Source organism: Balaenoptera borealis (genome assembly GCF_965194805.1).
Source record: "Balaenoptera borealis genome assembly, chromosome: 15".
In the NCBI taxonomy this organism is placed as follows: Eukaryota; Metazoa; Chordata; class Mammalia; order Artiodactyla; family Balaenopteridae; genus Balaenoptera; species Balaenoptera borealis.
The window spans coordinates 43,477,757-43,490,851 of NC_138871.1; the positions used below are offsets into that span (position 1 = coordinate 43,477,757).

The 13,095-nt window shown below is 35.9% G+C and overlaps 1 long non-coding RNA gene and 1 pseudogene across 3 annotated transcripts in view; both read left to right on the forward strand.

The window, feature by feature from the left end:
• The window catches only part of LOC309612494, a 947,061-nt gene that overhangs the window by 289,185 nt on the left and 644,781 nt on the right, over positions 1-13,095 (forward strand). The gene's annotated exons all lie outside the window — the stretch shown is intronic.
• LOC309612472 (proteasome maturation protein pseudogene) lies at positions 320-2,870 on the forward strand (annotated as a pseudogene). Its single transcript has one exon. The product of its transcript is annotated as a proteasome maturation protein pseudogene (transcript).

Consider the following 13,095-nt stretch of genomic DNA (forward strand, 5'->3'; position numbering starts at 1 on the left):
TGGCACATTTGTTATAATTGATGTACCCACATTGATATATCATAGTTACCTAAAGTCCATAGTTTACATTAAGATCCACTCTTGGTGTTGTGCATTCTACGGATTTTGGCAAATGTATAATGAAATGTATACATCATTATGGCATCATACAGAGTATTTGCACTGCCCTAAAAATCCTCTGTGCTTCACCTATTCATGTCTCCTTTCCCTCTAAGCAACTACTGAACATATCCATAGTTTGTCTCTTTTCTGAATATCATATAGTTAGAATCATACAGTACGTAACTTTTTCTTTTTTTAATTAAATTTATTTATTTATTTATTTATTTAGGCTGCGTTGGGTCTTTGTTGCTGTGCGCTGGCTTTTTCTCTAGTTGCAGCGAGCAGGGACTACTCTTTGTTGCGGTGCACGGGCTTCTCATTGTGGTGGCTTCTCGTTGCAGAGCACGGGGTCTAGGTGCGCGGGCTTCAGTAGTTGTGGCTCGCGGGCTCTAGAGCACGGGCTCGGTACTTGTGGAGCAAGGGCTTAGTTGCTCCGCAGCATGTGGGATCTTCCTGGAGCAGGGATTGAACCCATGTCCCCTGCATTGACAGGACGATTCTTAACCGCTGTGCCACCAGAGGAGTCCACTGCGTAACTTTTTCTGATTGGCTTCTTTCACTTAGTAATATGCATTTAAGTTTACTCCATGTCTTTTAATGGCTTGATAGCTATTTGTTTTTAGTGCTAAATAATATTTTGTTGCCTGGATGCACCACAGTTTATTTATCCTTTCTCCTGCTGATGGGCATCTTGGTCACTTCCAGGTTTTGGTGTTTGTGAATAAAGCTGCAGTAAACATCCATGTGCAGGTTTTTGTGTGGATATACATTTTCAACTCTTTTTGGTAAATACCAAGGAGTGCATTTGCTGGGTTGTATGGTAAGAGTATGTTTAGTTTTGTAAGAAGCCACCAAACTGTCTTCCAAAGTGACTGTACCATTTTGCACTTCTACCGGAAATAAATAAGAATTCCTGATGCTCCATACTTCATCAGCATCTGGCGTTGTCAGTTCTGGGTTTTAGCCATTCTGATAGGTGGGTAATGGTATCTCATTGTTGTTTTAATTTGCATTTCCCTAATGATATATGATGTGAAGCATCTTTTCGTATGTTTATTTACTATCTGTAACTTTTAAATCTTTTTGACCACAAATCTGTGCATATTAAAAAAAAAAAAAAAGCATGTGCCAGCAGATGTGAGGAATTAACTCCCAGAATTAGAAGTGAGGGGCTGGCTGACATCAGGGGGCTGAGTGGCTGTGTGCAGAGCAGGCTGGAAGTGAATGCCAGAGGACTTGGATCTCAGCTAATGGATAGTATTCCAGTTACTGAACTTTCAGCAAGTGGACCTTTTGAAAGTCATGATCTTCTTTCAAAATATTTTTCTTATGTGAAAAATTAACTTTTGCCCAGTCATCCTCTTGAATTATTAGAAAAAAAACTTTTCAGCCTGTTATGTACTGAACAGTATTACCCAAATTCATATATTGAAGCCCTAACTCCCAAGGTGACTGTATTTGGAGACAGGGCCTTTAAGAAGGTACTTAAGATTAAATGAAGTCATAAGGACCCTAATCCAATGACTGATATCCTTAGAAGAAGAGGAAGAGACACCAGAGATTTACACAAAGGCCAAGTGAGGACACAATGAGAAGGCAGCTGTCTATGAGCCAAGGACAGAGACCTTAGGAGAAACCAACCCTGCCAGCATCTTGATTTCAACCTTCAGAATGTGGGAAAATAAATGTCTATTGTTTAGGCCACCTAGTTGGTGGTATTTTGTTTTGGCAGCCCCAGCTGACTAGTATACCAAAATAAAATGCTCAATGGAAATAAAATGAATTTATCCACATTAAGAAACATCCAGGGTCTATTTGCTCTAATAGAATTACAAATGGAATTCAGTGCAGTGGAGCATGTTCAGAATCTTCCATTTTTTCCTAGCTCAGATCTTTCACTGGATATGTTGAGGGGTAATGATGAAGCTATTGGTTTTCAAGATATTTTTAATGATCCATCACAAAATGATGTAATGAAAGAACCCCACTTGATGGTGGAATATAATTTTGGCTTACTATAATAGAGGTGTGTGGTTAATTAAAGTAGAGGAACTGCACCTTGTTTATAGTTGTCTTTTTACTGTAATTTGATGTATACAATATTAAAAGTACTGACACATGAGAAGTTTTGCCAGAAAATATAAATTCTGCTGCTGTGAAAACACCTCTACCAACAAAATATACACTAAAAGCATGAAGCCTCAAATATGACATTTTTATCCGATTTTAAATGATTCAAAACACTTAGCAAATGACACGACAGTGAAAGGAGCACAGTTATGTTTTCTTGTCTCAAAAACTTTACTTATATATATTTATATCATGTTGCTTTGCATATGTATTTTAAATTATTTATTGTATAAAACTTTCACCATATATAGAAATAGAAGAGCATAATAAAGTACTTCACCATGACCCATCATCAACAATGATCAATACCTGGCTCATCTTGTGTTATATACTCCTACACACTTTCCTTTATCTTATCATTTCTGGAGCAGATATCAGATATATTATTCCATCTGCAAATATATCAGTATGTTTCTCTGAAAGTTAATAGTTTTCTTTTTAAAGATACCCATGATATCATTATTATTCCAAAAATTTAACAATAGATGCTTAATATCAGAAAGATCCAATCATTGTTTAAATTTTTCCAACTTTCTCACAAATGCCACACTTATTTTTATATGTTGTTTTAAAAATCAGGAACCAACTAAATTCTAAACATTTCAATTAGTTGACATATCTCTTAATTCCCTTTTAATATATAAAAGCAAGTGGCTTGTTGCCCACTGCACAATGGAAAGACCAAGTACTGAGGCAATAGTCTTTTCCAGAAAGAAAAGCCTTTATTGCAGGGCGGCCAAGCAAGGAGACAAGAGGCAAAGATCAAATCTGTCTCCTGGATAGGCTGTTGACTGGGGTATTTATAGTGGAAGCAGGGAGCAAGAAGAGGAGGGGGCCAGGAAATGATTGGTGGAAAGCAAATTGTAAGTTTCTAGAGTTCTCTGTGCAGGTGTGACCGTTCTTCAAACCTCATCGTGGGTTGTATGTGCAGGGTTCATTATGTAACATGTGGTAGATTTTAGTCATTTGCGGTCTAAAGTTTACTATGTCATTCTAGTCCTTCAATGTGCCTGAACCTGTGTGATGCTTAGTCAGGGTCTGTCAGCAAGTTGTTTTCTTGTCTGTGGTTTCTCTGGTCCTCTGCAAAACAAGCTTGGTATTCTTGATGTATCATTTTGTTTCTACCTTATGAGCCTTGTAACTTAGAGGGCATGGTTTCTGTTTCTCTCCATCTGTCTCATTTTTAGGGCTTCCTGGGTGCAGTGGTTGAGAATCCGCCTGCCAATGCAGGGCACATGGGTTCGAGCCCTGGTCTGGGAAGATCCCACATGCCGTGGAGCAACTAAGCCCATGTGCCACAACTACTGAGCCTGCGCTCTAGAGCTCTTGAACCACAACTACTGAAACCCACGCGCCTAGAGCCTGTGCTCCACAACAGGGGAAGCCACCCCAATGAGAAGCCCATGCATCACAATGGAGAGTAGCCCCTGCTTGCTGCAACTAAAAAGAAAGCCTGTGCACAGCAACAAAGACCCAACACAGACAAAAATAAATAAATAAATTTATACCAAAACTAAAAATAAAAAGATTACTTGCAACGTATCTGTTGAATCAGAAACAAGATTCTTTGTTCAGCAGTTTCCTACAGTTCAGCTTTTGCTGGTTGCACCCCTCGTGTGTCCCTTTAACATGTTCTTTTTTCTTTGTTGGAGGAGTTATTGAGAGGTCATGACCAGCCGTTGACCTGTGAGTTGGGCCTGGGCAGTCAGAAGCTCCTCACCCCCTCCTCTGTCCTTGTAATATATGTTCCACCCACTGTTCCCACAGCTGGAGCTGTTTTCAAGGATGCAACCTTGAGGGAGTAATGTGCTGTTGAGACCATCTGGACAGTGTACATGACTGAACCCAGTTAAAGCCTCTATGTCAACTTTTAAGATTCTGGTGGGCAGGTGTGAAGATCTACTTGTCTTGAAGCTGCCCAAAACAAACCTGGTAATTAAGTCCCCTTGCTTATTAAACCTGCCACCTACCAATCTGGAGTGGTCTGCCTCTTTCTTGGATCTCTTCTTGCCTTCCATGTATAGGGGCCAGTTTCAGATTTCACCTGGTAAATTCCCAAGTTTGCAAACCAACACTCATATATATTTTTCTCTTCATTAGAACTGGAGGCTTGATGTGATTAGATTTATTCATTTCTCTTTTTGTAGCAATGCTATTTCATAGTGTTGTGTTTATCTAAAATGAAGCACATAATACCTGTTTTTCTTGTTTTCTGATGTTAACAGTAGTTGTTGATCAATATCTAGATTAATTAATTCATTAGAGTATATAAAATGATAGTACATCTATCATATTATTTTATTATCTGAAATTCTTCCTTAAAAATAAACTTCTCATGTGCTATGTCATTAGCCAAAAAAACCCCAAAAAACCCCACAACAGTTATGGCAGAAAACAGTAGGATACATATTTAATTTTTTACATTTATTTCACAACATAATGAGTCCATTTACCAGCATCTTCAAATGATGAGCAATTAACATTTTTTTTAGCATCATGATGAACTGGTGTATTTAAATGTATTTTAGGTATTTAAATTATCTTATTTTTGATGCTCAAATTTTTCTGTCTTCACCCAGTGTGAGATTCATCAGTTACTGCTGAGTCCTTTGGCATGACTCTAGCAGTGAGTTTGAGATTTTTATTTTTGCTATCTAAGGTAAAAGCTTGTTTTTCCATGCAGACATTATACAGTTCCTGCCATTTTTAAGGAACTTTGGTTCATTTTATAGGAAAATGGTATATTAAGACCAAAGTCTGAGTACTGGAAATATTCTTTGCTACCAGGTTGCCAGTGTTTTAAGAACTTTCCAATGGATGTGGATTGGAAAAGTACTTTTTAAATTTTATGTTTAGTGGTTGCATTTCAATTTAATTGTGTTTTATTATTACTAAAATATTACACAATTAAAAATCAAGCTTGTAAGACTATATTAAAATGTGTATATATATATGCACATATATATGTATATATTTATCTGCTTCTACCTAATTCCTGGATACCTTAGGTAAACAACTAGAAACAGTCTTTCTCTATTTGTTCTATTTTGTAGTATCTCTTTTTCTCTCTTTCTCCCCCTCTCCCCTGCTTCCTCTTACAGAATGAGGAAAGTTAGAAAACTTATTATGGCAGTATAATTGAGAAATGATGGACCAGGGTGGTAGCAGGTGTTGAAAAACAGTCACATTTGGAATATATTCGGAAGGTAGAACCAGCAGCATTTGATGATGGATAGATTGTAAGTGTAGAATAAGGGAATGAGAGAAAACAAGAGTAACCGTAGTTTTTGGCATAAGCAACAGGGTGAATGGACATGCCATTTACTGAGATAGGAAAGACTGGAGGAGAAATACATTTGAAGGGGAAAGGGATTGAGAATTATTTGGACTTGTCAAGTTTGATATGCCCATTAGATATCCAAGACCAAATATCAAGTACAGTTAGAGCCCCCAGCCAGAATGTAAGTTCCAAGAAGATAGCTATTTTTGGCTGTTTTGTTCACTACTATATCTTCAGAGCTTAAAAGAGGCACATATTAGATGTTCAATAGACTTTCACTGAGTGAATAAGCAAACAAGTAAATGTGAAAAAAATATGTCTTAGAACTTAGCAAATATGTCTCTTCTTATTCCAAACTGATACCTCTCCAGTCCGTGTAATTTTAACCTTCTATTTGATCTTTACACAGTTTCAGTTAAGACCAATCATGATACAGTAGCCCTATTTGCTTATTTATCTCTTCTATTAATTAGAATAGAAGAGATAAATAAGCAACAGGCAGTGGACCTTATCAGTCAAATTAACTATTTAGATTTCAGTCCTTTATTATTTTTATACTTGGTAGTTTGTCACCTAATATTTGTGTCTTTCCAAGGTCAAATTTGAAAGACAAAGAAAAACAAATGAAGGCTTTGTAAAGGGTTAATGGGTTCTCACTTTGGTCTTGACTGTAGTTAAATATCAGTCCCTGGGTGTTTCATAGTATGTGACTAGGACATAGTAGCACAAGGTAGCTTTTTTACCTACTCAGATTATCTTTGGCCTTGCTCTGTCGGTATAAGACGGTTTTCTGTGTATTGTGTCCTATTTTAAGGATTTCATGAAGCTTATACTTGTTTTGCAAATAATTTCTGAGGTGACTACGAAGATGACACATTTATTGTCCTTTAACTCTGGTTTTCTTTGGGAATTCCCTGGCAGTCCAGTGGTTAGGACTCGGCGCTTTCACTGCCGGAGTCTGGGTTCTATCCCTGGTTGGGGAGCTAAGATCCTGCAAGCCGCGCAGCACGGCCAAATTAAAACAAAACAAAATAAAACAAAAATACTTTGGTTTTCTTTTTGGCCTCAGAATTTTTCGGAGAAGTGCCTTATTGTCTCTACTATCTTGCCAAAGCAAATGTTAGAAAAAATGAGGTTGGCATTTATTCTAGATGACTCATTACATCATAAAACTGGATTAGCCCTTGCAGACTTCGCAGTGAAGACCAAGTCATTATTTTTAAATTGTAGCATGGGTGGTCAGAGATGGTAACACCCAGGTATGTGTCAACAAGAGTTCTCGTTTAGAAGGACAATGTGAATTATCCTTCTAAATGAGAGAATGTGAATTATATGCTTTAATTTAACATGGTTTCTGGGTGCTTTACTATGCTGTGAGTTTGAGATCCTAGGTTTCATTTGCTATTACTTTGAATTGTTTTCAATAGAAGCTGCTGTGGTACTGATTTATACCTAGTTTTATCAAAATTTGTGCAGAATCCTGCAGAATTTTTTCTAGGTACTTCTGAATGTAAACTCTACAGTCATGAATGAAGTGCTATGATAATATTATGCCACTATGATTGTATTCATTATTTAAGAGAATGCTATAATCAATACATTTTGAGCTGAATTCTGAAAAAAAGTTTTTAAAAATTGTCTATTGTATAAATTCCTTTCTCAGACATGCAAGTTAATCCAGTAGTAATGAACTTGCTATAAGGAAGTTTATACAGCTGGTTATTCAAAATTTCAGGAATCTTCTCTGTATTTATGCTACTATCCAATTGTTCAGAGTGTATTAAATTAATATTTTAGGTTATAGATGCATTTTTCAGCCCTGTAAAGGTCTTGGTAACATAACCATTTTTATATTTTTCCCATACATATTCCTCTGAGGTATAATGTAAAATTATTTGTTAACTACAAACCAAGTAGTCTATCCTTCTAGAAGTCTTTTTCAAGCTTTTTTTTAGATCTGAGGTCAAACACCTCTCATAAGGCTTGAATCCCTAAGATCATTATACTGCATTTAAAAATTAATTTAATAATATGCTCATTAATTACAGCCTTTTATTTTAAACATTTTTCATGTGAGCTCAGACCTTTTTACAGTGAAGAAAAGTACAATTTTAGGTAAATGCATTAGTATATGAGGAGAATGCCCAAGGGTGGGAGGAAAATAAACATGAATATTGAGACCTAGAGAAATTTGCCAAATCAAGTGGGAATTCGAAGAAGAGTAATACTAAAAAAGAGAAAAAATCAAGAGGAGACATAAGACAAATCTGATTCGGTTGATCTTTTAAGGTGAAGGCAAGAATCCTGTCTGTTGTGGTTCTCAGCAGAACATGGATTCTAGTTTTTATAGTGCTGAAATTTGGGGGTTTTTTTTTCTGCTAATGAAGATCAGCCTATGTATATTAGTGGAGACTGGGATAATGCAAACATAAATTTGCTTGTTTATTCTATCTTCTTCCCTGTCATATTGTTACAGAGAACTAAATGAGATATGTATAACATCTCATTTTATTTATTTTATTTACCCTCAGAGTAGTTTCTAATAAAGAGTGAAATGACTAAAAATACCTAAAATTTTTTCTTGAATAATTCAAATAGATTTATAGAGAAATATTTGTATTTGTAGTTTGCAAATGGATATTATTTTCTAAATTATTACACTCCTGCAATGTGCTGTGTGCTTATGTGTGTTCTTTTTGTTTTCTTGTTTTTGGCTTTTTTGCCCCTAAGCCAAAGAAACAAAAACAAAATTATAGTTGTGGATGAAGTTATAACCCTGCTAATATCATATGGTTATGATATAAAGAAGCGTGAATTATTGTTTTTCAACTGTTTAGGTTTATTAAGTTTATGAACTATGGAAAAGGAAGTATAGTACCCACAAACCAAGGTAGGGAAGTTAGATAAACTTAGTAGTTGACTCTTCAGTGAGGGTTAACTTCATTGTTTGTTAAAATTTAAGTAAAAATGCACATTTTACACATAACCATTTATGAGACACTTGATAACTCTCACCACATCTTCTTTAGAAAATAGAATTGACAAGAAAAAAAGGATGAAAAAGGGGTGAGTTTGTACATTAAGTTACTAGTTTAAAAATGGTTTTAGATGTGGTTACTGACCATTTCCTCTCGTGAGCAATGATTAAGCTGCAGATTATATTAAAAATATCACCTTTGAAATTATTTTATTGCCTTCATATGTTCTTAGAAGTGAGTAGGCTGATTAAAAATGGGTATTTCAACTGCAAGATTTTAGAATTATGTAATTATTTACAGAGACACTTAGGGTGACCTTTCACTATTGGGATGAACTGCTCTCTGATATTAATAAGAATAAGTGATTTAACCTGCCAAAGAAACCTGATGAAAGAACTTCAGAAACTGTAGCTTTCTAAATCCTTCAAGGTTTATTAGTCTCTGTACCCTGACACAGCAACAAGCTAATAACTATAATGTATTACCTTCCAATGAAGAAGGTATTTAAAAGCCAAATAGCCACAAAAATAGCTTACAATACATTAGGAGAATGAGAATTTTTATAGTACAGTACAAACATGTAATCCAAATGTTGCTCATTAGTTCTAATACTATTAACTAAAATTGGAACTAAGCCAGATTGTGAAATCAGTGCTGATTTAAATAGAGTGCTAGACAAAAGACCTCTCAATTTTGGGAAGTGATATCTATCCTGATGCAGTACCGGTGTGAAGGAAGAACTTTGGGGGGAAAATAGAATATTATATTTGAAATATTTTGCAGATTTAAAATATAGTCATTTCATTAGACATCTATAAATCAAGATAGTCTTTCAATAGAAAATTGAGTCACTCTTCAGTTGAGGGAGGGACCTACTTGTAAACACAGCAGTAGGGAAATGAACCCCCTAGACTTCCTAGAGGCTCTGTATGCTTCAAATGGTGTCAGAGTTACCCCAGGGAGGTGACCCTCAGAGCAACTTGCACCTTGCTGCAGTTTTCAGCATAGGTCTATAGAAGAAAAACATCTTGAGGAGGGAGGTATAATGCAGTGGGTATTCATTTGGCAGAGGATTTAAGCTGTCTCTTTATTGGGAGTAAGAATGCTAAGGGATTGAAATGTATGACTTGCATATGAGCCCCTACCTCCTTTGACAGCCTTCCCCAAACAGAACACATTGAGATTTAAAAAAAAATTTTCTGACCCCAATTTTTCATAGCATCAAAAATTAACTTGTTTACAGTAAACTCAGAGGAAAGGGTGTGGCCAGAATAGTCCAAGGTCTACTGCTCAAATTTCCTAGAGAATGGTAAATAAATTATGGCAATGATAATGAAAAGTATGAACTAGGTAACATTCTTAGCACTTTACATATGCTAACTTATTCAGTCCTCTCAATAACTTTCAATAGAAGAAGAAACTAAGGCATAATGTAATTAATAATATGCCTAAAGCCACAAAGCAGCAAATCCAGCAATTCAAACCTAGCAGGCTGGTACCATGTCCTCAGCCTTTAATCACTGTTCTATACTGTCATATAAGAGCTTTCCTTCTTTCACCTTATCCTAGTTCAAAAATTCTGAAGTTAATTCATTGGCTCTTTCTCAGACTCAGCATTCTGTAATATCTTCATTGCAATGGAATATAGAAATGCATTTAAAGCTTTAAGATGGCTTCTGAGGAAGATCATATCAGTTCAATTATGTTTCTTTGAACACTACTCCCATGAAATGAACTGTGAAAATATTTAGAAACATTTTTAGGTCATAGCCTCCTATATATTTAAAGCTTATGGAAGTAGTATGAGAAAGAAACTTGTACAATGTTGTATAACCCAGTTGTTCACATTTCATTTGAAAAGAGACTACCCTCTACTTTTTGGAGAACACTTCATAAGCTCTGGAGAAACTGATTTTCCCAGAAACAACAGTTGAGAAATAAATACTGGTGGCCTCTGGAAATAGATCAAGTGCTGAGTGGCTTAAGGTATCCTATGCTGAAGTCAAAGTACTTGGAAATGATGGCTGTAGAATCTCTCCTAGTTTGTCTGAATCATACCTCATACATTGATACTATTTTAAACATTTCCCCTCAACTTTTTTATTTGCCAATACACCTTGCTGTAATTGGAAATATTTAGGTACTTCTGGTCCCTGCTGTGTTTCATTCCATTTGCGGAGGGAAAGCCATCAGACAGCCAGAAAACACTTTGCTTTAACACACCATCTGCAGCTTACATCTGGGCACTGCTGGTTGTTTTGATCTGTAACAATACCAGCTGTAGAATGGAACCAAGGAATGCAGTATAAAAGGTCATTTGGCCCTGGATCTTTTCCTCCAACTATGAGTTCAGAACACAAGTCTATTTAAGGGTTAGAACAACAGTTTGCAGTTTTTATTTTACCATCATTTACCACCCCAAATTATCTAAGGTGAGGAGCTCCTGTAAATGTTTTCCATTTTTATCTTTGCCTAGAAAATTTTGCCTTTCAAAAGCAAGTTTTAAGAATACTAGCAACTAGTTGTTGCATTGGAAGTCTAAATGTTACTGTATAGCAACTGAAATTATAGCATTTGGTATGTGGAAATAAACAAAACCCACCCAAATGAGGACAAAGGATATTTATTCAGAGCTTGCTATAGCAAAGGATTCAACTACCATCAATTGTTTGGCAAAGACTCAAAGTTAGGCAGGGTAGTGGAAAAGTTTTATAGTAAAAAAGAGAAGACTTCAGGTAGGCTCTGATTAGAGGTTGTTGGCATGGGGAAGAGGGAGGTGGGCTAGCTAGAAGTGGGATATGCTATGTAATTGGGTTGGGGAGCTTATTTTACTTTCTCTGGTTGGTCCTAAGTTGGACAAAAGTGGAAGTGGGAAAAATAGGGAAGCTGGCAATGACCTAGTCTTGACCATGCTGGTATGATTGCTGCAGAGGTTGCGGGTCCGAGTTCTATTGGCATATGTTCGTTTATGGTCTAGCCATTTTCCGTTCGTATATTCAGTATCTCAGGAATCACAAAAACCTAGGTTTGCATCTTGACTCTGTTTGTTGTTAACTGTGTAATCTTGGGTAAAGTATTGCTCTCCAAGCTTTAGTTTCATCCACATATGAAATTAGAATAGTAATACTCATTTTATAGGGTCATTGTGAGGGAAAATTGAAATTGAAAAAGAAATCACTATACGCTTCAAACATAGTAATCAGTCAATCAATCAAAGCTCTTGTTGCTATTGCCATGCTAAAATGTCCTTTTAAAAGTTCATTTTGAGCAACTTCAGTAAGATGATTCTCCTTTTCAAGTTACTGCACTTGAAAGCAGGAGGTTATTGTCTCTAAAGTATTCACAAAGTTATGGATATTGATGATGTAACCTTGAACATGCCTCGCCTCCCAGCCTTTTCATATCCCTTCTCTGAACCACTCAGATATTAGGAATGAAACCACCTCTTCTTTCTTTGAGGAATTTGAGTGAAACTCCTACGTCTTCCTCATTCTATTTTAGTTCTAGTAGTCTGGTTTACATTCAACTCATTTCATTAATCTTTCCACAGAGAACTTTATAGAGAACTCTATTTTGTTTTATAGCTCTAGTTCATTCTTCTGTGATTTACTAATGTCTGAATATGAAAGTTACAAAATAAATAAACAATTTCAAATTATATTGGCACTATAAATATTTTTCCTTGCCATGGAAACCATGTGCTATGATTACATTGATTTATTTATGGTTCAAATACTCTTACTCAATGAAAAATGAGCCGTGTCAAGTTCAAATAAATTTTTCTTCTTTTACACTTCCCTAATAGATTTTAGCATATTCTCAATTTTTTCCAAGCTCTCAATTGTACAACTTTTTCTATAGAATATTATTTTCCCATGCAGAGACTTCTCTTCCTGAATCCTCTATCCTCTGCCAATTCTGGGCTCATGTAGCCTAAGCCTATTATCCTTGGGTAACTCTCTTCTCACTGTTCTCCTATGTGGTGTTTTTAGCTGCTTTTCTATTATGCCTTCTTCCTTGGTTTGTATCCCAGAGTATACAAAAGGTGTTGGAGAGATGGCTTTCAGTTTTTCACCATTGAGTATGACGTTAGCTGTGGATTTGTCACATATGGCCTTTATCATGTTAAGGTACATTCTTTCTATACCAATTTTATTGAGAGTTTTTATCATAAATGGGTCTTGAATCTTGTCAAATGCTTTTTCTGCATCTAGCGAAATGATCATATACTTTTAATCTTTTATTTTGTTAATATAGTGTATCATGTTAATTGATTTGTGGATGTTGAATCATCCTTGCATCTCTAGAATAAATTCCACTTGATCATGGTGTATGATCTTTTTAAAGTATTGTTGTATTTGGTTTGCTAACATTTTGTTGAGGATTTTTGCATCTATGTTCATCAGAGGTATTGGCCTATAATTTTCTTCTCTGGGTAGTGTCCTTGTCTGGTTTTGGTATCAGGGTAATGCTGGCCTCATAAAATGAGTTTGGAAGTGTTCCCTGCTCTTGAATTCTTTGGAATAGTTTGAGAAAGATAGGTATTGAATGTTTGGTAGAATTCGCCAGTGAAGCCATCTAGACTTTTGTTTTTGGGGAGCTTTT